General features: G+C 47.2%; 1 long non-coding RNA gene and 1 other non-coding gene across 2 annotated transcripts; one reads left to right on the top strand and one right to left on the bottom strand.

Moving 5' to 3' along the window:
• Window positions 1–293: 293 nt before the first annotated feature.
• On the bottom strand, window positions 294–5,420 carry LOC120670752. Its single transcript, XR_005673346.1, has 2 exons — window positions 5,252–5,420; window positions 294–789 (listed from the first exon to the last, which is right to left on the bottom strand). It is a non-coding gene; the product is annotated as an uncharacterized LOC120670752 (long non-coding RNA).
• A 19,121-nt stretch (window positions 5,421–24,541) lies between these two features.
• Window positions 24,542–24,648, top strand: LOC120671685. Its single transcript, XR_005673783.1, has one exon. It is a non-coding gene; the product is annotated as a small nucleolar RNA R71 (small nucleolar RNA).
• The last annotated feature ends 531 nt before the right edge of the window (window positions 24,649–25,179 follow it).

Below are 25,179 nucleotides of genomic sequence, written 5' to 3'. Positions count from 1 at the left end.
GTAGGTGCAAGCACCCTATGATCAAGGGAAAATTCCTCAACCAATCAGAGCATGACACGTATCATCACATGAATCAAAAGGCCCACCAGAGCTCGAAACCGACTGTCGGTGTTTAGCCGCCAAGTCTGCTCAGGGATACCCCAAGCAGTAGGGTTGTAGGTAGGGTTTCGCCGAGGTCTTGATCTGATGGTGTAAGGAAAACAATGGTTTTGACAGGTTCGGGCCGTGAGATGCGTAATACCCTACGTCTTGTGTGCTATTTGTATTGTCTTAGATGATGTTATGAGAGTTGATGCTTCAAGAGGGTTCCTGCCCACCCTTATATAGTCTTGGGGGAGAGGGTTACATGGAAATCCTAGTCAAATACTGTACAAAGAGTTCTTACCAATGTCTATCGGGTAGTTTACTTCTATTCGACTAGTCCTACTTCTGCACGAGTAGTTACAACAGGATAAGGTACATGCCATGTGCTATTCCTTATTCCAGAATATTCCACGCCTCTGAGTAGTCCCACTGCCTGGGTCTGACAAACTCGCGAGCTCTTCATAGCCGAGTCCTGCAGGCGTCGAGTACTTCTAAAGGCGTCTTCGAGTGCTCCGAGTGATCTAAATATCCCATCGAGTGTTTCTAAGCCTCCCATTGGGTACTCCCTAGCTTCTCGTCGAGTGCTTCGAGTAGTCTTCCAAGTAGTTCCGACTGCAATGAGGCTGTGAGGTGCTCTAGCCTCGAAAGTCTTCTTTTTATATGGTGCACAATGAACTTGCACTCCATATGGAGTAGCCCCCGAGCCTTAGATTGAATCAAAGAATCAGGTTTAGGGTCAGTTCAGTCTTTTTCCTTATTTTCCAAAGAAAAAAATAAAAAATAAACCATTGATGACACATGTCCTGCATCCCCCGAGCCTTGGATCAAAATCCCAAGATTTGGAATTAAGAATCCAATCTCGTGGCAAATGACCTATCCTCATGGTATAGACGGGTAAACTGATCCTGATATTTGAAACTCTCTTTTTCGAAATATAATCCTAGAAAAATGGTTAAATAGATAATCAATGTCAAAAGGTCCCTGAATTACCGCTCAGAGATAAATTAAAATGCAGAGTGTATCTTGGTCTTCTTGTAATTCACCAAATTGCCATCGACACTGGTTATTTAACCGTGTGGTGAATCCTTAGGGGTTTTACCCCCGTTCTGTTCTCCTGGCCGCCGAATTTTGTCTTCCAGATCTAAATCTTACTCATCTTGCATCCACTTCAATTCTCCCTCTCATGCCCCTCCCGAAGCCCCCGAGCACATGCGCGAGAAGCGGCTCATGACATTCAGGATGGCACCACAACCACAAGGGAAAAGCAGTCGAGACTTTAGCCTCTGGGTGGAAGAAGGGTAAGCTTTCTGAATTTGGCATCATTTCTCTTCTTGATGACCATCTTCTCCAATCCCATGCCATCATTAGTGGCATTCTGCCAAAGTCGAGGATAGGCCATATGAAGGAACTAATGAAATCGTCATGTTCTGTGCTTTTGTTGAGTGAGGCCTTGCTGTTTCCACATCCAATTTTTTCTGATATCTTCTTCGGTATTAGGGAATCCAATTGCATCATCTCCCCAATTCCATTCTTCACCTTTCTATTTTCACCCACTTGTGCGAAGCTTTCCTTGGCATCGAGCCGCATTTTGACCTCTTTCACTATTTATTCTGCCTTCGCCCACAACCCAGCACCAACAAGATTGATGAAGTAGGTGGTGCTGAGGTGATTTTGAGCCCGGGGAGGGAAGATGAATTCCTTTTTTACCAGCCCTCTGGGAGAGGTGTCGAGTGGAAAAGTGTTTGGTTTTATGTTGGAAACCACTTGCCCTCACTCACTGAGCGAACACATAGTTCGCCCAAGTTCGAGACCTATGGTCAAATCCTGGACCTAGGGGAGATCAAGTTATCAAGCTTCTTGGCAACATTGCAAAGCTGAAGGAACTTGGGGTCACCGGAGGCTCGGCGGTGTATTCTTGGACCCATCCTCGGATTCAACCTCTTCAGAAGAGAGAACATCCCATCCTCCAGTACCAAGGTGGTTCTTCTGATCCTTCATGCTTCTCAGCTGAAAAGCTTGGCAGATATGAAGTTTTCAAGTGAGTGTGTCGGGTACTTGATGATGTCCACAAGAAGCCTTATGTCCCGAAGCAGCTTTTCAACATATATAATCTTCTTAATAATGCTCGGGTAAGTACTCGATTTTGATTTTAGTCGAATAGTTGTTCTGCTCCTCAGTCATACTGAAACTTGTGTTTTCCTTGTAGATTGATAGCAATTTATATCAGAGCATGCCTCCACTACCGGATGTCGAGGGAACTCCCAGTCATTCATGTAATTATTGTGCATATTAGGACCCAGTGCATATTGAATCATCAGATAACTCCGGAGATGAGCGTACCCTTACTGACATTTTGAAGGAGAAGCAGGCGAGCACTAGTTCAGGTGGTGAGCACCCGATCCCTAAACAAGGATCGCCTGCAAGCCATCCTAGAGGCTTGAGAGCCACTGTGCAGAAGCAGAAGGCTTCCACACCAAGCGATGATGTCAGGCAAGTCTTGTTGTAGCATATTTGATTATTGATAATAGTCTGGGAACTTTCCTCATTCTTACTCCCTGAATCTCCTTTCTGTAGTCACCCAAAGCTTCCAAAGCTAAGGGTTGAACCTGCCAGGACCGATGCTGGTTCAACTCCTAGTCGAGCACCAGTAGGCCTAGCTCCTGCTGAATCAGACACCCTTGATTCACTAATATTGGGGTTGTCAATGAAGAAGCAGGTGCTGGGTCCCAGTAGGCTGGGCTTCCTACTAGATTTCATGAGATGCCATCGGCTGCAATGACTCCAGAAGAACAATGCCCAACAATTGTTGAAGAAGGCAGCGCCGGGCTATGCATAATCGGGTTGTCGACTCTTCCCGCTTCCATGAGGGCAAACTTGACTGTAGATCTACTTGAGGATCCTCCACTTACTCCGGAAAACATGAAGGAGGTGCAAGACAAGTTGAAGTCCAGCTTGATATGAATGTGGACCGATCTTCCGAGAGGTAGGGTATAATCGATTAGTGGAGTATGTGACATTGGCGATCTGGGCTTCTAATCAGCACAATTCGAAGTCCTACAACTGTTAAATCGCTGCTCCATTGGTTATTAACCAATCACAACTTGATTGACCTCGCCGAGAAATCTATTCCTGCAAGTGAATCAAAGAACACAAGCAAGAAAGGGTATAGCGTAGAGCCGTTGGCCGGAGTCTTCTGACCATTTCAGGGGTAACCCGGTGCCCGAAGCGAGTATTCCTACCCGAGAGATCGACCTTTAACTCATCTTTAGTGCTACCGCAGGAATCCTCTCCAACCTTGCCACATAACCTTGGTGTGTCCTTGGACCGACTAAGTTAGGAGTTAGTGCACACAAGTTCCCTGTGGAAATGATACCCTTGAATACTCACGGGTGAAAGCTACGACGGTATCTGTGCGCTTGCGGATTTATTCGTATCGTTAAAATACCCAACAAGCTTTCTGGCACCGTTGCCGGGGAACGGTTGATGTTCTAATTTCAAACCTAGTTGGTCCTCGTATCTTTATCTTTCAAAAAAAATCTTATCCTTTGCTTTTTCTTATCTCTACCTTGACCCCCGCTACCCACTTCGTCTTTGTACCTTTTTTCTTTTCTTACCTCTACCTCTACCCCCGCTACTCTTGGAAGGTTATCCTCGTACACACCTTCCATCCCTTTAGGGTGAGTCTTTAGAGCCATTCTTACAGGACCTAGTTCCTCATCCGGCTACAAGATTCATCCCTGAAATGTTCCCGTGTCAAGGCAAACTCCAAGGTGTTTTCACTGAGGAATATTCCTCGACATTGACCACCGTGTTGTAAGTCTGTAGGGCTTATCTTTTTGGTCAAGGGATCATAGGGTCATACCGATCGAATCGAGTGAAATAAATTCACATTCAAATCCTCGATTTCCGATCGTTGCCAATCAAATCAAGTGATTCAAAACTCACATCTTGTTCTTTGATTTTGATTGATGCCCAATAGAAGTTATGTTCACCCTTCCTATCAAATGAACTTCTATTGGAAGCTTAGGACGGATTGCTTTGCCTCCATGCAAGGGTTTCATCCTAAGGAGGGGTTGAGCTGAAAAATACTCATTCCCCTCATGATCCAAACTCATAATCGTTCCAATGGCCCACAGAGTTACACATCCTCTTTCATTATGGGGTTATGACCATTCTTGAGTTGCTCTATCTGTACATCAAGCCACTCACTCCATGAGCATGAAGTTCTGTTCTGATTCATCACAAAAGCCATGCTCATTGTTGGGGAGAAGATTCTGCCAAGCAGCAGAGAGGGAGAAGGCACCAAAGTGAACTCAACCCAAGAGAGCAAAAATGCTCATGAGGGAGGGAGAGAGAGCCCCCCTTAACCCCTAGGGTCATCTATGTATAGGAGGGGAGGGAGGTGGTAATTTTCTCCCGGCCCCCTGGTGAGTACATGATTTACAATTAGGTCCTTGGGCTGCCGCATGAGGCCCATTAAACTCATGGGCTGGGCTATTCCCCCAACAGTAGCCCCTCAGCTACTTTGGTTTGATTGGTACAACAAAGCATAGTAGCTGAATACATAGGAAGTGGCCTAGCCCTATCTATGACCTTGGCCACTGTTGGTATTTGTTAACGCAAACAGATAAATCCGCAAGCGCACGAATACCATTGTAGCTTTCACCCGGAGTATTCCTAGGTATCGATTTCCACGGGGAACGAGAAGTGAACTAGAAAGGGGCCAAGGTCAACTGAAGATAAGGTAGAAAGAATGTTTTTGTAGGATGAGAGGGTCTCCTAAGGTATTCCCAAGATTATCAAATGCTAAAGGGTCAGGCTCACTAAACTTCACTTACTTCAGAGCGGCAGTACCTTTCCGATCCACGAAAAGACTAGGAAAAGGTGATCGGGGTCAGGCCGCCAATAGCCCTACAAAAAACCAATCCGAACATGGTGGAATACAAAGGCCTGGTCGGAGCTGTCACCTCCGGGGCTACCACAACTATCCGTGGGGTTGGGCGCAAACTCAGGTAAACACTAGCCTAGAAACCACGTCTATGATAACGATTACTACTCTAACCCGGTACCTGGACTAGAACACTCGGCCGAGCGGAATTCCCGTAAGTAAAGTAAAGCAAGAACTAAATTTGGACAAATAATAAACTCAGAAATATCGAAAGATAACCTGAAAGAAACTCGAGTTGAAGTAGACCCGTAGAGGTACAAAAGCTGAGGAGATTCCGACAAATCTGGCTCCTCCTCCTCTCTTCTACTCTCACTCTCCTCCCCTTTTCTAAAATACAACTAGATGGAGAACACCTAGAGGGACACTACTACAAGGATAGGATGGAGAAATGAAGCTCAATTGTGTAGGTGTGTGTGTTGTGGGAGGAGGAAATGACCTCTATTTATAGGGGGAGAGTTGCTAGGAATATTCCTAATAGCTCCCTTGCATGCCACGGATCTCCCTGCATGCAACCGACCTCCCTGGCGTCGGTAACATCCTCCTCCACCGACCTGTAGCGAAAACCGAATGAAAACCGCGCTCCAGGGGCAAAAACCAGAGCTGAACCGAGGGTAATATGCGTTGCAGTGAATCTCTGGAAGAAAAACCAGACTTCTGGGCGTTGAACCGGCCGAAACCACCGACCGAACCGCGCTAGCGCTCCTGGGTCGGAAACCGCCTCCTGCGCTCCAACTGCGGGCCACCACGTGTCCCTGTGGCCGGTCCGGCGGGGCGCGTCGCGTGCTCCTGCGCCTTCCCGCGCACTGGCGCCTGCCAGCCGGGCCCGCCAGGCCAGTGAGCGGAGTGGTGCCCCGCGCTCGTGCGCGCGCGCGTCTGCGGCGCCACGCATCGCCCGCGAGGTGGCCGGTTCGTTTCCATTGCTGGCGCGCGCTGCGGCTGGCGTTGACCGGGGGTACTAACGTCAGTGATGATGTCAGCACTCCTTTTTAATTTGCGAAATTCATAACTTTTTATTGGGAGCTCCAAAAATAGCAAATTATATATCCATTTTGATCAGCGCGACGAGCTCTTCGCAATGGTGACCTTTGTTTCCTCATTTGAGATAGTTTTACCTGTGAAAATTAGAAGTTCCTGCAAAACACATGGGAGCATCGAAACTCGTGGAACTCGTTAGATAATTAATATTTTTGTTATGATGTGACATGGAATGTTGTCATTTTAGTTCACTTTGACGGTCAAATTTTATGCGATAACGACCGTCAACAGCCACGTGGATTGTCCTCATGACCGCCCGCTTATACGCCTCGCTAAAAACTCCATCCAAAAATCCAGTGGGACAAAACAGATGGAGAAAAAAACACGCACGCCTAGCAGGACCACATATACATGATGATACACGCCAGTCAGTGATTGTCTTCGGTCTTTAACGATGACAAAGGTCTTTGGCGGTGATGAAGGTCTTCGGCGGCGACGAATGTCTTCGGAGGCGATGAAGGTCTTAGGCGGCGATGAAAACGGAATCTTCGTCACTTGACTTTGGTCAGACCTTGTTGTCTCCATGAATCACTCTTCGTCGCAGTTGATGTCATCGAAGTAGAGGATGCAGTGTCTCCGGCTCTCCGTCTCGAGCACTAGTCAAGACTTGACGCGCAAAGTGATGCTAGTATGCCCTGTCCCCAGCCCCTCTTGGCCGGAGTTCGTAGCGGGGGGAGCGAAACCGAAACAGCCGATGTCGAGGATCGAAGTAGTCGCTGCCGAAGTGGAAGGCGGGCCCCTCTAGTCGAGTTGCGTCGATGTGGTTGAAGGCTGAAGTCTTGATCCGAAGGTCGTAGTAGTCGTCACCGAAGTAGAAGGCGAGCCCCTCGAGCCAAGCTGCGTCGGCGAGGGTGTTGGCGCCTACCAACATCACCAGCGATGACGCCCGTAGACGCCAATTTGGGGTGGCAGTATTTCATGAATCACGAATGAATCCGCAAGCGCACGGAATACCGCTTTAGCATTTTACCCGGAAGTATACCGGGGTGTCATTTATATTTCCGCAGGGAAGGCCGTGAGTGAGAGAATATATAGACTAGTGGGTGAACTCTATCTAGATTAGATATTCTCATGCATAAACAGGGGTAAGATAATAACATGGTAGGAGGTAGTGTGACACACACACAAACTACCCTCTTGGATAAATAAATAAAAGAAAGATGAAAAAAAGATAAAAGATGCTTTAGGCCGAGAGCAAGGTAAAAGTCAGAGCTCGAGTCAGCTGTGCTAGGCTAGCTATATCTACACTTCCTCATTGGTTAGCTCGTAAGAGATTAAACTACACAATAGGGAGATCGCTATCGAAGCGACGGGAGGAGCCCGTACACCCCAGCGACTTTATGTACCTCCTACCCCCCATACCGAACGTGGAGGATTACTAAAAGGCTCGGACAGGGTTGTCACCACCTGCCGGCTACCTCTACAAACCGTGGGTATAGTTGACATCCAGCAATACTTAGCTAATCTAGACACCATGTCTACAATAGTAAGGGATACTCTAGTGTCCCGCGCGGAGCCCCCACCCTCCAGATGGACAGACATCACACTAGAGCAATCATACGAATACTGGAGCAGGTGATAGAGTTCTAAGAACAAAAGACTAACCATCTCCAGCACAGGGCGATCATGCAATGCAAGTATTGAATAATAACGCAACCATGACAAGAAGCATATACTCGATAACTCAGAATATACTTCAAGCAGATATCGGTAACCATAGTCTAATTCTATTACAAACAACCGGATATTACAAGAGAGAGCTAAAGATAAATCCATACCAGACTCTCGACCAACACCGGCGACTCGATGACTCCTTGACTTCTCCTAAACTCAACTAAGCCTAAAGACTATGCAAGGAATGCAAGAGAGGAGAGGTGAGTGGTGTGTGATGTGTGTGTGTCCTATTCTCCACCCCCCTTGTATTTATAGCAGGGAGCCACGGGGTGAAGCCAGCACAACCGACGTAGGGGACCAATGGGGAAGCGCCACGTGCCCTGGTTGAGGCGGTGGGGCCCACGGGCCAGGTCAGTCAACCAGGTAGGTCGGTCGGCCTGCCCGGGCCACCAACCGCTCCCAACTTCTTCTGGTGGGCTGTCTTGGGCCTCTTTGTCTGATCTACGCTGGGGTTGGCCTGTCTTGACTTGTTTGAATTGAGTTCTTGCATCACTTTTGGTCCATCTGAGCCTGAATCGGTGCTCTGATAATTTCTGTGATTTTATGTCGGGTCAAAGTGTGCTTGTAACCTGCATATTAGCTTGAAAACACAACTTGCATATTCTAAAAGGTAAAGTGTGGTTTAGGGACTTTATTGGATAAGGATGCGTGTAAGAAATGCAAACTCTCATGATTTTCTGATCAAGTTGACGCCTGGAAATGATCGTTAGTGAGCGTCAACAAGATCCCCCAAGCTGTCCTTTGCTCGTCCCGAGCAAAGTAGGACAAATCAGGTTGTTGATCAGAAAATCACTTTGACTCATACCTTACCTGTCATGTCATAGTCTGAAGCAAAGGGATTCATCTATAAGCTTAAATAAGTCGGTTAGCATACCCTTGCTCAATTACCTTACTCCTTCATGTGGCTTTTTAGCTATCTCCTTGTCTTGGGCTGTTGAGAGTCAAAACGGTGCATTGAGTGATACTTGTTCATAGATCCGCAATCCATCTGGAGATACTTTTTGAAAGAATTTTGAAAATATGGCAAAGCTCACAGGATAACTCTCTCGAGGCACTCATCTTGTATTTCCTTACCAGGGCAGTATCTGCCTTTGATCTTCCCTACTACTACAAGCCTTTATGGAGCTCAAGGTAGGATAAGAATAGGGCACACTTGTATTCTATTTATTGTAAACTCAAAGAGAGGATCCATGGAGAAACAAGTCATGCAATCTCGATCAAAAGGTGCAAGTGTATGAGTGGATGGATGGATGGATGGATGGATATGACTTACTCCAATTGGCTACCCCTTTTTCTCTTTCTCTTTTTTTTGGGTCATGCTTCTTTGGCATGCCATCTTTTCTCTTTTTGGGGCAACCATAATCTGACTTTATTTTATTTCAGGGATGTTCTACGAGAGAGATCACCAAGACATGGAGCACTTATTATGTGGAATGAATGGGTGGTGGTGCCAATTCCTAGTGTAGGAATGTAGCAATTAGATGGGACGTGTGTGTGCTTATGATCGAGGAAGCATGAAAAGCATCTCTCTAGGGTCACACAATTTGACAAAACTCAACAGAATATCAAGCAGCATATGTGCAAAGGGTTTTTCATGGAATATGACATATGGCTTTGGTAGGACTTTGCATATCGCTGGGGAACTTGCCTCTCTATTTTTTTTTGAAAACAACTCCAGACTTCAAGCATCACTAGAACAAACTTGCACACCCTTATTTACCATATCTAAACTCGCAACAACTTAGACTTGAATCAAGCATACGCAACCCACGGAACTTTCAGGTTCATTGACAAGATATTTGCATAAGTAGCAGATTTAAACTCAAGAGAACTCTTATTTTCAAACCAGGCACAACAGACATGATAGAGCAAAGCAAAACTCATCCTTTCAACTTATCAAAAGGAGTTAAAACATTCTTACCGCGCATCATGAAAAAGGGAAATAAAGCAGTATTTTTTTTATTTTGTTTTTGAAAGTTTTTTATCAAATTTTATTGAAAGCAAATAAAGGGATACAGTTGACTTAGGGGATGGAACCTCCCGCAAGGTAGCTCTTGGTTTAGGGTCCAAAAAGCAGGACCTTTCTCCATGCCTGATCAAGTTGAGGTCGTTTCGTCCGTACCTGGAGAAGTAGTAGCAGTCGATGACGTCTTGTTCTTCTTGCGCCACACCTTCTTGGTCTTCTTTGGTGGCGTAGGCGGTGTAAGCATCTAGGCCCTCAAGGTATGTTTCGGTGATTAATGACAACCATTATTGTGACTAATGAGTTTGTGCAGCTTAAAAGATCATTATCGCTCATTTGGTCATATGTCAAAAGAGGCCCCTCAATTTCGGTTATTCTAAAAGGCGATCTCGGTTTTCAACTTATATATATGTCAAGGCTAAGGATCTTTCTAGTCCTAAGTGTCACAAGGTTGAGAAGGACACTTAGGTTAGTATAGGTTTTATAGTTTTGTAGTGATCGCACTATTAAGAGGGGTTAAGGCTTAGTAACTTGAGCATGGACATGGTCATTTGAAAATGGATGCACACTATGGTCACTCAGGTTTCTAGAAGTTCAAATAAGTGGTTCTCAAACTATATCTCAAGAATATTTGGATTTCACTCAAGACTCAAATCAGAAAAGACAAAATCAGAAAAAGTCTATACACCGGTTTAACCGACGCTCTCAATTTTCTATACGTCGGTTAAACGAAGTCAGCAGAGTCTGGACAAATTCAATACACCGGTTAAACCGACGTGTTTGAATTTAACGTCGGTGCATTGGTCCAGAGTTGGTTTTTCCAGGGAAATTCAAGTTCTATTCACCGGATTAACCGACGCTGTTTGAATCAAGACGTCGGTGCAATTGACCAGTGAGATGGTTTTTCAGAGGAATTTAAAAGTTGTACTCACCGGTTAAACCGACGATAGGTTTGAGTTAACGTCGGTGCAGTTGTCCAGAGACTTGGTTTTTCAGTGGTTCAGTGGACAACTACACTCACCGGTTAAACCGATGCTACGTCGGTTAATCTGCCCCAGTTGTAACGGCTAGTTTTCAGAAGAGGCAGTTTACATTCACCGGTCAAACCGACGATGACAATGGGGGGTACGTCGGATTAACCGGCGCTACGCAGTTTTCTGGCAGCTTTTCTCCAACGGCTCTATTTGTGTGAGCTGCCTATATATACCCCTCCAATGGGTCATTTCACCCACTCTTGACACCAGGCAACATCCCAACACTCATACCATAGTCAAGAGCCACCTTGAGCTTCATCATTCACATACTTGTGCATTCAATCAATCAAGAAGCAAGATTAAGGACTTGAGTAGAGAGAAGCTAGTGTGCATCCGCTCTTGGTGATCGGTTCTTGCTCAAGTGAAGGCCTTAGCTTGTTACTCTTGGTGATTGGCATCACCTAGGCGATCTTGGTGATCGAGGTGTTTTCTCGCGGAGCTTGCCAAGGATTGTGGGAGCCCGGAGAAGAAGATTGTACGTGGCTTGAGCTCCACCACGCCGGGATGGTGAACGGAGACTCTTAGTGAGCGCCCAAGTCTCGGTGACATGGGAGGTGACAAGACTCTTAGTGAGTGTCACAACGTGGACTAGGGGTGTGTGCCAACACATCGACACCACGGGAAAAAAATCCGGTCGTCTCTTGTCCACTCTCTTTATTCAAGCATTTTCTTTCATGCAATTTACTTATGAGCTTGACTTAGAGATCATAACTTAGCTCTACCTTGCTAGGCTTTACTTTGTTTTTATCTCTTTTAGCTTGTGTAGGTAGCTTAGTTATCCGGTTGGTGAATTGGTGCCCTACTAGTATTGCATAGGTTAAGGTTGCTTTACCTTGCTTTAGAATTTGAAAAAGGCTCAATTCACCCCCCCTCTTGGTCCATCGATCCTTACAATTGGTATCAGAGCCTCGTTGCTCATTTGGATCATTAGGCTTCACCGCCTAGAGCTATGGCCAAGATGGGTGGTTCGCCGCCTCACTTCGAGGGCAAGAACTTTGCCTATTGGAAAGTTCGCATGGCCGCATACCTTGATGCGATTGCCCCCGAAGTGTGGTTGGCCACTAAGACCGGATTCACCGGAACTCCCACCGCCGAGCAATTAAAATGGAATGCAAAGGCTAGAAATGCAATTTTCGAAGCCATTAGTGAGGAAGTCTTTGCTAGAGTAAATGGCATGGACTTAGCAAGTGATATATGGAAAGAGCTAATTGAAATTCATGAAGGCTCCACAAAAGTCCGTGAACAAAAATATCACTTGTTTAGAGCTAAATATGATTCTTTTAAAATGTTTGCTCATGAAAATTGCAATGATATGTATTCCCGCTTGAATGTCATTGTCAAGGACATTAATGCTCTTGAAGTTTCCAAAATTGACAGTGGCTCCATCAACCGCAAGATTCTCATGCTCCTTCCGAAGCCCAAGTACAACATTATCAATGCTATGCTTCAAAAGGAGAATCTTGATACAATGGAAGTGGGAGAGCTTGTGGGCGAAATTCACGCTCATGAAATGAGTATCCTTGGTATGACAGAAGAGCCAACAACAAGCAAATCAATTGCTCTCAAAACCAAGGTCAACAAGCACCGCAAGCTCAAGATGATCAAGCAAGAATCTAGCTCAAGCAATGAAGAAGAAGATCATCATGAAAGCTCATCCGATAATGAAGAAGATGGGGAACTTGCTCTCATGATGAGAAAGTTCACACGCTTGAGCGACAAGATAAAAAAGAAGGGTTACAACTTTGACCCCAAAAGAAGGATGTTCCGGTATAGGGAAGATGTCAAGTACAAAACATGCTACAATTGTGGGGAAAAAGGACACATCTCTCCCGATTGCCCCAAGCCGGACAAGAGAAAGAAGGATAACAAAGGCAAACATCGCCATGATTCAAGCGATGATGAAGAAGATGAGAAGATAAACAAGAACAAGAAGCTTGAGAAGAAGAAGAGTCATGACAAAAAGACCAAGCTCTTCCCAAAGAAAAGGGGCAACACCAAGAGAAGCTTCTTGGTGGAAAAGCAAGAGTGGGTGACCGATGTCTCATCAAGCGAAGAATCAAGTGATGAAGAAGACATAGTCACTATCGCCCTCACAAATGAAGAACCATCACTACCTCCACCTCCAATGTGCCTCATGGCCAAAGGTAACTCTAAGGTATGTGAGAGTGAAGATGATAGTGATGATGAGCTTGACCCTAATGAGTTTGCTAACCTCATTAATGAGTATACATCCGTCATCAAGAGGGAAAAGGGCAAAGTCAAGATTCTTGAGAGCACTCGTGCAAAGTTAGAGCTTGCCCACTCCGATTTGCTTGGCAAGTACAATGACTTGCTCAAAAAGCACAATGAGTCACTTGTACTTGCTAAGCAAGTTGAAGAGAGCCACAAAAAGCTTAAACAAGAGCATAGGGAGTTGGCTCACAAGTATCAAGAACTTGAATTTGCCTATGAAGCAATTGACCCAAGTCTTGAGAACTTTGCTCATGAAACTATTGAGAAGGTCAATGCTTCTACTTCATGTGATGACCTACTCATTAATGCAAATGCTACTAATGCTTTGCCCGAGCTTGCACCTTCTAGGGAAAAAGAATTGATGGATCAAGTTGCAAGCCTCAAGAGTAGTGTGGAGAAGCTCTCAAGAGGAGAATACATCCACAAGGAAATTCTCTTCAACAATGCACGTGACTATGGCAAGAGAGGTCTTGGTTCATTTTCGGAGCCAAATCAAGGCACTACTCCTTCTCCGGAGATCAAGATTAGCTTCATCAAGGAAGTTGGATCATATTGCCAACATTGCCAAGTCACCGGGCACCACACTAGGGAGTGCACTTTACCATCACGTCCTCTTCCTAAATTACCCAAGAATTACTCTTCAATGTTTGAAAATAACCATTTTCTCTTGAGTAAAGTGAAGGGCAAGGTGAAGGCCAAATTCATTGGCAAACTCACTAAGGAGTCAAAGAAGAAGCTCCCCAAGCAACTTTGGGTCCCAAAAGCTCTTGTCACACATGTGCAAGGCCCAAAGCTTGTTTGGGTTCCTAAAACTCAAAAGTGAATTCTCATGTGTGTAGGTGAACTACAAAGCCGGTGGAAAACATTGGGTACTTGATAGCGGTTGCTCTCAACACATGACCGGCAATGATAGCATGTTCACCTCCCTTGAAGACCCCGGCGATCATGAACACGTCACCTATGGTGATAACTCAAGGGGAAAAGTTTTAGGTTTGGGTAGAATAGCAATTTCTAAAGATTTATCTATTTCTAATGTTTTGTTTGTAGAAGCACTTAGTTTTAATCTTATTTCAATTGCTCAATTGTGTGATCTTGGACTAACGTGTGCCTTTGACAAGAATGGTGTTGTAGTAACTCATGAAAAAGACAAGTCATTGGTATTCACGGGGTTTAGGCATGGCAACATTTACTTGGTGGATTTCTCTTCAAAGCAAACAAGTACCATGACATGCCTCTTCACCAAGTCTTCTCTTGGGTGGCTTTGGCATAGAAGAATTGCTCATATTGGCATGAGCAACCTCAAGAAAGCCCACAAGAGAGGGATGATCACCGGCTTGAAGGACGTCACCTTTGACAAGAACAAGCTATGTAAAGCATGTCAAGCCGGGAAGCAAGTTGCAACACATCATCCCATCAAGACAATGTTGTCTACCTCCAAGCCGCTCGAGCTACTTCACATGGATCTCTTTGGTCCAACTACATACAAGAGCATTGGTGGTAACCTCTATTGCCTAGTAATTGTTGATGATTTTTCACGTTACACTTGGGTTATGTTTCTAGGCGATAAGGGTGAAACTCCGGAACTCTTCAAGACATTTGCAAGAAGAGCTCAAAGGGAGTACAACTCCCCAATTGTGAAGATCCGGAGTGACAACGGCACCGAGTTCAAGAACATGAAGATTGAAGAATGGTGCGATGAAGAGGGCATCAAGCATGAGTTTTCCGCCACCTACACGCCTCAACAAAATGGAGTGGTGGAAAGAAAGAACAAGACTCTCATCACCCTAGCTAGAGCAATGTTGGATGATTATGGCACGTCCGAGAAGTTTTGGGCGGAAGCAATCAACACGGCGTGTCATGCATCCAACCGAGTATATCCTCACCGACTCCTCAAGAAAACTCCATATGAGCTCATCACCGGGAAGAAACCAAATATATCATACTTTCGAGTCTTTGGTTGCAAATGCTTCATCTATAAGAAGAAAAGGCTCGGTAAGTTTGAAAGTAGATGTGATGAAGGTTTCTTTCTTGGTTATGCATCAAACTCCAAAGCATATAGAGTATTCAATCAAACCTCCGGGTTAGTTGAAGAAACATGTGATGTGGAGTTTGATGAATCTAATGGCTCCCAAGAGGAGGTTGTTGGCTATGAAAATGTAGGTGATGAGGAGATCGATGAAGCTTTGAAGAAGATGTCCATTGGGGATATCAAGCCGGAAGAGGTGCATGAAGACAATGATCAAGGGGGAGGACCTTCCTCATCTACACCAAGCACCTCCACGGCGCCTCAAGTGGATGAAGATCAAGAAAAAGATGATACACAACCTCAAGAAGATGTGCCAACGCCAACACCCCAAGTCCAAGAACAAGAAGAGCAAAACGTTCCACCACAAGCACAAGTCACCCATGATCCACCCCAACAAGCATCCACGCAAGTACCGCTAGTGAAGCATGGTCGCATCTCCAAGGATCATCCAATTGGTCAAATCATTGGTAGTCCATCAAAGGGAGTAAGAACTCGCTCTAAACATGCTTCATTTTGCGAATATCACTCGTTTGTTTCTTGTATTGAACCCACTAGCATAGAGGAAGCGCTTGAGGACTCGGATTGGGTGATGGCTATGCAAGAAGAATTGAACAACTTCACCCACAATGAAGTTTGGGTTCTCGAAGCTCCTCCAAAAGACAAGAACATCATCGGCACCAAGTGGGTCTTTCGGAACAAGCAAGATGAACATGGGGTGGTGGTACGCAACAAAGCAAGACTTGTGGCAAAAGGGTTTTCTCAAGTCGAAGGTTTGGATTTTGGTGAAACTTTTGCTCCGGTTGCAAGACTTGAAGCTATCCGCATCCTTCTTGCTTACTCTTCACATCATAACATTAAGTTGTATCAAATGGATGTGAAAAGTGCATTCTTAAATGGTGTTATTAACGAACTTGTTTATGTTGAGCAACCTCCCGGGTTTGAAGATCCGAGGAATCCTAACCATGTTTATAGGTTGCACAAGGCACTCTATGGGCTCAAACAAGCTCCAAGGGCTTGGTATGAGAGGCTTCGTGACTTCCTAATCATGCAAGGCTTCAAGATCGGGAGGGTGGACACCACGTTGTTCACAAAAGACGTCAACGGGGATCTTTTTATTTGTCAAATTTATGTTGACGATATTATCTTTGGCTCAACTAATGATTTGCTAAGCCATGAGTTTGCTACCATGATGTCTAGGGAATTCGAGATGTCCATGATTGGCGAATTGACCTTCTTCCTTGGTTTTCAAGTCAAACAAATGAAGGAAGGGACATTCATCCATCAAGAAAAGTATACCAAAGATATCTTGAAGAAGTTCAAGATGGATGAGTGCAAGCCAATCAAGACACCCATGGCAACAAATGGGCATCTCGACTTGGATGTGGACGGTAAACCGATTGATCAATCCCTCTATCGTTCTATGATGGGGTCTTTGCTTTACCTTACCGCATCTAGGCCCGATATAATGTTTAGTGTGTGCTTGTGTGCCCGCTTTCAAGCTAACCCAAAGGAGTCACACCTTTCGGCTGTGAATAGGATCCTTCGGTATCTCAAGCACACTCCTAGCATAGGCTTGTGGTACCCCAAAGGCGCTAGTTTAGATCTCTTGGGATACTCGGATTCGGATTTTGCCGGAAGCCGTGTGGATCGCAAGAGTACCTCCGGGGGTTGCCACTTGCTTGGGCGTTCTCTAGTTTCTTGGTCGAGTAAGAAGCAAAATTCCGTGGCTTTGTCCACCGCGGAAGCGGAATATATAGCGGCCGGTGCATGTTGTGCCCAAATCCTATATATGAAGCAAACCCTTTTGGACTTTGGTGTGAAACTAGATAGGATCCCACTCCTTTGTGACAATGAAAGTGCCGTAAAAATTGCCAAGAATCCAGTTCAACACTCTCGCACAAAGCACATTGATATTCGCCATCACTTCTTGCGTGATCACGAAGCCAAGGGGGACATTTCCCTTCAAGGTGTGAGATCCGAGGAGCAATTGGCGGATATATTCACAAAACCTTTAGACGAGAGTACCTTTGTTAGGCTAAGAAATGAGCTCAATGTGTTAGATGCGGCAAACGTCATGTAAGTTGCCATGTCATATAGAAAAATGCATACATATAGGACACTTGTCTAACCATGGTAAGATAGTGATGAGCAAGGGTTTAGCTAGAGGTGGTGGTCCACTTGTTTTCCTCTAGGCTTGTAGAAAGGCTCATCATGAAGAAGCTTCCCGTGGGTTCAAACTTGACAAGTAGATCTTAATTTCTTGTTATGCATTTCTTGTCATATAGATGTGCACTTCATGTTTACTATACTTTCGCATGTGGTTGTAGCTTGCATTATCATTGCATGCGTAAGGGTCACAAAGGAGATCACTTGATGAAAATGAGACTTGTTTTCATATACAAGATCTTAATTCATGAAAAGTGAAAAGAGCAAAGTGTTAGGTGCGTTATTGCCTAGTGAGCAATGTCATGATGAGTTTGAAGCTTTCTATCTTCAATACTCCTATGACATGGCTCATACATTTTTATTTGGCGTTTTGTCTCTCTTGCGGCTTTTCCTTGTGTTTGAAAAGAAATTTATTTAAGCAAGTGTGCTATCCTATTTATTTTGAGGGGTAAAGTCGCCTATGCAAGTCCATTAACTTGAGTTTATTTGAATTTTATAAGTTTATTGGACTTAGCATAGAAGAGTGAGCTGAGTGTGGGGTTTTTGGCTTCACCGGTTAAACCGACGTTCAATGGAGCATCATCATCGGTTCAACCGGCGTTACTAAAGTTTGTCTCAGCTCAGTCAAGTTTCAGGCGTTCAACCGGCGTATACAAAAGTCACATCATCGGATCAACCGGTGATCATAAATGCAAATCAGACCTAGCAATCAACCGGTGTTTTGATCAATCAACCGACGAGGTCACTTTTGACAGCATCGGTTCAACCGGCGTTCAAAAACAGATCTGGTAGAGTCTCGGGTGAACTACACCGACGCAATCAACCGGCGCTCAAACCCTAGGCGTCGGATCGACCGGCGTTAAGAAAAATCGCGGGCCCACCTGTCATATATGTCTCTTGCCCGCGCTGACCGGCCTCTGTTTCGCTCGACTCCTTCACGCTGCCGCCGCCCGACTCGCTCCTCTCGCGTCGCCGCCTTCCCTCCGCGCCGCGCGCCATCCGCGCCGCTGCTCGCCTGCAAGACCACCGTCGCCGCTCCGCCCCAGCCCACGCGCCGCCGTGCGCCATCCGCGCCGCCGCTCGCCTGCACGTCGAAGTCGCCGCCGCCGCGCCCTCGCGCTCGCCCAGCGCCGCCCGTGCGCGCCTGCGCCGCCGCCTGCGCGCGTAGCCGCCGCCGCCGCCGCTCCACGCCGCCACTGCCGGGCGCCGCCGTGCTCCACGCCTCCACGCCGCAGCCGCAGCCACGCCGCAGCAGCACCCGATCAGAAGCTCGCCAGGTGCTCGACGATTTGCCTGAGCTGCCTTTTTCGCGCCGCGTTCGTGTTTCGCACACCGTCAGTCGAGATGGGTCGCGAGAAGAGGAAAGGGAAGGAAGTTGTGGTCGAGAAGCCCGCTCGCAAGCGGACTCGTGCAGAGAAGGAGGCCGAGAGGGCCGAGATGGTGGCCAAGGCCGCCGAGGAGCAGGCATCAGGCCGCGCTCGTCCGTTCCAGATCAGGGAGGACCCCAGAGGCAGAGGCAGAGGCAGGGGCATGGGCAGAGTGAGAGGTGCCAGGGCCACCAGAGCCGCGACAGCAGCAGCAGCAGAGTCAGATCAGTCAGATACAGCTGCAGATTCAGATTCAGAGGCAGAGCAGTCCGAGCAGTCTCAGGGGCAGAGCACACAGGAGTCACCGACTCTACGACGGTCTGGCCGCACTCGGCAGACATCCCCAGCAGCAGAGACTTCACCAGCGACCGAGCGTCGCACTGGACCGAGGACGCGAGGAGGTCACCAGCCACAGGAGCCTCGCAGGTCCACAGCTGCTGCAGCAGCAGCAGCTCGTAGAGCCGAGGCCCTAGAGGCCGAGCGCGCAGTGTTCCGTATGGACACTGTTGTGCGTCTGGAGCCAGGTGTGCTGCTCCAGAACTTGACCCGAGCCAATGCGGCCAAGGTCAAGAGACTCAGGTGGAGTGTTGACGAGGAAGTCTGGTTCCCGGTGACCCGAGATAGCAGAGTCGACAGGAGGTTCTGGACTTTGCTACAGGCCAGTTTCTACGAGACCTACCAGAGGCGGGGCCACCGGATCTTTCAGCACAGGGTTCTTGACTGGGTCTCACTGAGGACAGCCGCAGGGGGAGCGGATGTGAGAGCACACTTTGCTCACTTCAGAGGTCTGCCTAGACTGCTAGAGATGGAGCAGAACCGTTATATCGAGGACTGGGTCAGAGTGTTCTACGCTACAGCTTGGATAGCCCCCGAGCGCAGAGCTGTACACTTCATGTTTGGAGGGCAGGACTTTGGTTTGTCGAGGGCGACCATTGCTGGTATTCTTGGAGTTGACCTGGTCGACGTCTCGCTGCACGAGAGGGTTTACGGGGACTCAGATCCACCCCGCAGGGCGATGGTTGGCGGGATTGCTCCTTCTCACGAGGCGATCACTCAGTGCTTCCGCCAGCCGTTCCCAGCCTCTTACGCCAGAGTGCCGAGCTTGCTGACCCCAGAGGCTTACGCAGTACACATGGCCCTCCGGAGGACTTTGCTACCGAGGAGTGGCTACCCAGAGGGGTTTACGGGACTGCAGCAGCTCCTGCTTCTACACATCCTCACTCACGAGCCCTTTGACATAGTTGACTTTATTTTGGCTGAGATCGAGGATGTGATCACTGATGGGATGGGTGTGGTGCGACAGTTTCCCTATGCGCACTGGATCAGTTACATATGCTCTATGATAGTGCCAGCAGAGTCACCCATCAGTGCTCCTTACCGTCACGACGAGGCTCCCAGGTTCCCTGTCTACCGACCCACAGCTCCACAGGACAGGAGGAGGGGCAGACACGCAGATAGAGCAGCGATGGCTCGACTGTCACCGGAGGTTCAGGCACGAGTGGCAGAGGAGGATGAGGCACTCCTAGCAGCAGAGGCACAGCTTCCCGGGGGAGATGATGAGATTCACTGGTCTGAGCTTGAGTCAGACTCCTCCGACGACGTTGAGTACTTTCCTTCAGCTGCCCCAGCCAGTCACGATCACGAGGCAGGAGGTTCAGGACAGCCAGCACCTCCGACTTCAGCAGCTGCTACAGTCTCTGAGTCTCAGGTGACTCAGCCGTCCGAGCTCACTTCACTACTACAGCAGCTCGTGACCCAGCAGAGAGAGGACAGGCTTGCTCAGGAGGAGGCCAGGAGAGCCCATGAGGCCCAGATTGCTGCTATACAGAGAGAGGCCGCCCGAGAGCGGGCTGCGACCGAGGAGCGTTTTGTCGGGCTTATCGACAGAGTTTCACAGAGGACAGACGCTCAGTTTCAGCAGATGCAGCAGGGGATGATGGCGATGTTCGGGATGATCTCACAGCTTTACTCTCACACCGGACTCGCCCCGCAGCAGCCAGGACAGTCAGGCCTTCAGGGTGTTGGAGCACCTCAGCTTGCCGTCACACCAGCTCCTCCTCCTCCAGCTCCTACTGCAGCTCCAGCTACCTCAGCGACACCGGAGACCACGTTCTCGATGTCAGCACTCTTTGGGTCTGCCGGACGTCCGCTCTTTTCACCACTGCCGGCGACCACACTCTTTCAGGACTCACCGCCAGCGGTTCAGTCGGTCGCCCTCCCCTTCTCACTTCAGGCAGCACCTTCAGGGGGAGGAGCAGTAGAGGAGTCCCTGCTTCTACAGTCGACGCAGCCGGCAGCCTCAGCAGTCACCTCTTCAGAGATTGATACTTCTTCTGCTGACCCGGTTACGACTTCTACGGATCCTCTACCAGGCAGTGCCAGCACGAGAGCCTCCACGACAGTTACTCCCCCAGTGAGCTCAGACCCAGACCAGCAGCTTCCGTCTGTCACCGAGGGTGAGAGTTCTCCGTCCGACGACGACGACCCGGACCGCTTCGTCGCCGTACCACGACAGCACGACCCGTAGCTCGCCTTTTGGTGCTTTGATGCCAAAGGGGGAGAGGTGTTAGGGGGAGCACCAGAGTTAGGGGGAGGATAGAGCTAGAGAGAGCTCGTAGTTATCAGGACTTTGTTTCTTTGTATCACATTTGGTGTTAATTCATGGATATGTACATTTGTCGCTTGAGTATGCCGTTCTTTGAGACATATCTATGGATTTCGTTTGAGCCTTTGAGCTCTTTGGTCCTTCTTTTCGAGTTTGCTTGTGTTTATCCTGCTTTATCTTTCTCGCTCTCTCGTTTTTTTATGTTTGTGTTGTCATCAATCACCAAAAAGGGGGAGATTGTAAGCATCTAGGCCCTCAAGGTATGTTTCGGTGATTAATGACAACCATTATTGTGACTAATGAGTTTGTGCAGCTTAAAAGATCATTATCGCTCATTTGGTCATATGTCAAAAGAGGCCCCTCAATTTCGGTTATTCTAAAAGGCGATCTCGGTTTTCAACTTATATATATGTCAAGGCTAAGGATCTTTCTAGTCCTAAGTGTCACAAGGTTGAGAAGGACACTTAGGTTAGTATAGGTTTTATAGTTTTGTAGTGATCGCACTATTAAGAGGGGTTAAGGCTTAGTAACTTGAGCATGGACATGGTCATTTGAAAATGGATGCACACTATGGTCACTCAGGTTTCTAGAAGTTCAAATAAGTGGTTCTCAAACTATATCTCAAGAATATTTGGATTTCACTCAAGACTCAAATCAGAAAAGACAAAATCAGAAAAAGTCTATACACCGGTTTAACCGACGCTCTCAATTTTCTATACGTCGGTTAAACGAAGTCAGCAGAGTCTGGACAAATTCAATACACCGGTTAAACCGACGTGTTTGAATTTAACGTCGGTGCATTGGTCCAGAGTTGGTTTTTCCAGGGAAATTCAAGTTCTATTCACCGGATTAACCGACGCTGTTTGAATCAAGACGTCGGTGCAATTGACCAGTGAGATGGTTTTTCAGAGGAATTTAAAAGTTGTACTCACCGGTTAAACCGACGATAGGTTTGAGTTAACGTCGGTGCAGTTGTCCAGAGACTTGGTTTTTCAGTGGTTCAGTGGACAACTACACTCACCGGTTAAACCGATGCTACGTCGGTTAATCTGCCCCAGTTGTAACGGCTAGTTTTCAGAAGAGGCAGTTTACATTCACCGGTCAAACCGACGATGACAATGGGGGGTACGTCGGATTAACCGGCGCTACGCAGTTTTCTGGCAGCTTTTCTCCAACGGCTCTATTTGTGTGAGCTGCCTATATATACCCCTCCAATGGGTCATTTCACCCACTCTTGACACCAGGCAACATCCCAACACTCATACCATAGTCAAGAGCCACCTTGAGCTTCATCATTCACATACTTGTGCATTCAATCAATCAAGAAGCAAGATTAAGGACTTGAGTAGAGAGAAGCTAGTGTGCATCCGCTCTTGGTGATCGGTTCTTGCTCAAGTGAAGGCCTTAGCTTGTTACTCTTGGTGATTGGCATCACCTAGGCGATCTTGGTGATCGAGGTGTTTTCTCGCGGAGCTTGCCAAGGATTGTGGGAGCCCGGAGAAGAAGATTGTACGTGGCTTGAGCTCCACCACGCCGGGATGGTGAACGGAGACTCTTAGTGAGCGCCCAAGTCTCGGTGACATGGGAGGTGACAAGACTCTTAGTGAGTGTCACAACGTGGACTAGGGGTGTGTGCCAACACATCGACACCACGGGAAAAAAATCCGGTCGTCTCTTGTCCACTCTCTTTATTCAAGCATTTTCTTTCATGCAATTTACTTATGAGCTTGACTTAGAGATCATAACTTAGCTCTACCTTGCTAGGCTTTACTTTGTTTTTATCTCTTTTAGCTTGTGTAGGTAGCTTAGTTATCCGGTTGGTGAATTGGTGCCCTACTAGTATTGCATAGGTTAAGGTTGCTTTACCTTGCTTTAGAATTTGAAAAAGGCCCAATTCACCCCCCCTCTTGGTCCATCGATCCTTACAGGCGGCTCAGGAACAGGATCCTCGGATGCAGGATAGGCAATTTCCAGATCTTCCCATACTATGTTGGTGATGAAGTCAGGGATCTTCTGGTCGTCTTCCACTGGCTCGGTTGGTGGAGTATGAATTTCCCAATCCTCCCAAGCTGGCTTGGAAGGGGGATGATAATCTTTATCATCCCAACCTGGCTCTGTCCATAGCCCATGTTTCTCACTATTCTCATGAATCAGGAATACCTCCCTTTTGTTCTGGAACTTGAATTTCATGGTCTTTCCCATGATATGGAGGTTGATTCTTCCTGTCCCCACATCAATTCTGGCGTTTGTATCCTTGAGGAATGGTCGCCCAAGTATGAGCGGAATCCCAAGATCTCCTTCCATATCAAGGACTACAAAGTCCACTAATATGTAGGTATTCTTGACCTTTACCATTAATCTTTCCACAACTCCTTGAGAATATCTTATCGTGGAATCCGCCAGCTGAACACACATAGTGGTAGGAGAAATTTATGGATAGCCTAGCTTCTCGAAAGTTACCTTGGGCATGATGTTGACGCTGGCTCCAAGGTCACAAAGGGCGTGATCAAATTCATAGTCAAAGATTGAGCAACTAATCACTGGGGTTTCGGGATCTTCTCTTATTGTGGCCGCTAACTCGCCCCCACGCACCTCTTCTTGGGCGTGTGAGATTTTCTGTATAGCTGAGGGGTGTCCTGCTAAGTGACTCTTTCCACATAGCATTGATGACATTTACGCTCTCTAGAGTTGATTCGGGTTGCCCTGGAATCTTCCCTAGTTCAGCAGCAGGTGTAGCAGCAGCTAATTGAGCCAATTGAGTTTCTAGCGCCTTATTGAAACTCAGCTGGTTCTTCATAGCCGTGGAGAATCCGTCCATCTTGACATGGATAGTCTCCATAGATTTGTCTATAACGGTCAACTTCTTCTAAAGGGACTCATTGATCTTTGCTTGGCCGTAGACAAGATCTCTCAAGGTAGGCTGGTTAGGACCGAAAAAATTCAAATTCCCATTACCTCCTTGGTAGTATGGGCATGGTTGATTCCACCCCTGACCTCCTTGTGGATGAAACCCATTGCTGCCATTGAGGAATAGAGCTTCTTCTTGGGTTTCTGGGCAATTATCGTCCGAATGTCCAACATTCCCGCAGACCTCGCACGTCATGCGAGTCTCCAAGGCTTGAAGTGTTTGCAATTGAGCCTTATCTTGGGAATAATCCTCAAATTTCTTGAGGAGGAGATCAAACTTCATAGCGAGCATGTCGTCCTCCTTAACGGAGTGCATACCTCGCTGGCGCGGTTGGAGGCGATCATCGCTCCAACCTTGGTTGGAAACCATCTTCTCGATCAATGATGTAGCTCTTTCAGTGGTTAGCGAGAAGAAAGCTCCACCCGCAGCGGCATCCACATGATCACGGGATGACTGTGTCAACCCGTTGTAGAAGTTCTGTAGAATGAGCCAATTATCCATTCCATGGTGCGGACACGCTAGAATGTACTCCTGAAGCCTCTCCCAAGCCTCCGGAATTGACTCATTTGACGCCTGCTGGAAGTTCGAAATCCGATCACGAAGAGCATTGGTTTTGCCCGTCGGGAAGAACTTCGAGAGGAATGCCTTGGCACATTTGTCCCAAGTATCCACAACAGCCTTGTTAGCATAAAACCATTGCTTCGCTCTCCCTAATAGAGAGAACAGAAACAGACGGAGCCGGATAGCATCTTGTGATACACCCTTGATAAAAAAAAGTACTGCAGAGCTCCAGGAACTGCTAGAGATGAGCGCTGGCATCCTCATTGGCCTTGCCACAGAATGGACTGGCCTGCACCATCGTAATGAGACCCGTCTTGATCTCGAAATTTTCTCCTCCGGTGTTAACCTCGGGCCCAGTAGGGACTTGATTAGCAGACGGAGCAGAGTAATCACGGAGTGTCTTCTAGGCCATAGCTCTAGGAGCTGATGATGATGCGATGACCGGATCGACTGCCGAGAGTGATCTCCGAGGTGATACGAGACGAGCTCGCGTCCTCCTCAAAAGTGACTCTGGATCGGAATGAAAGTTTTGCGGTAGATCGAAACCGGTCATACACTACCCTGTTTTCATATCAA

This window comes from Panicum virgatum, chromosome 4N, assembly GCF_016808335.1.
Source record: "Panicum virgatum strain AP13 chromosome 4N, P.virgatum_v5, whole genome shotgun sequence".
NCBI classification, from domain to species: domain Eukaryota; kingdom Viridiplantae; phylum Streptophyta; class Magnoliopsida; order Poales; family Poaceae; genus Panicum; species Panicum virgatum.
Note: the sequence above shows the minus strand (reverse complement) of the source record. Positions and strands in the feature narration are given on the sequence as shown.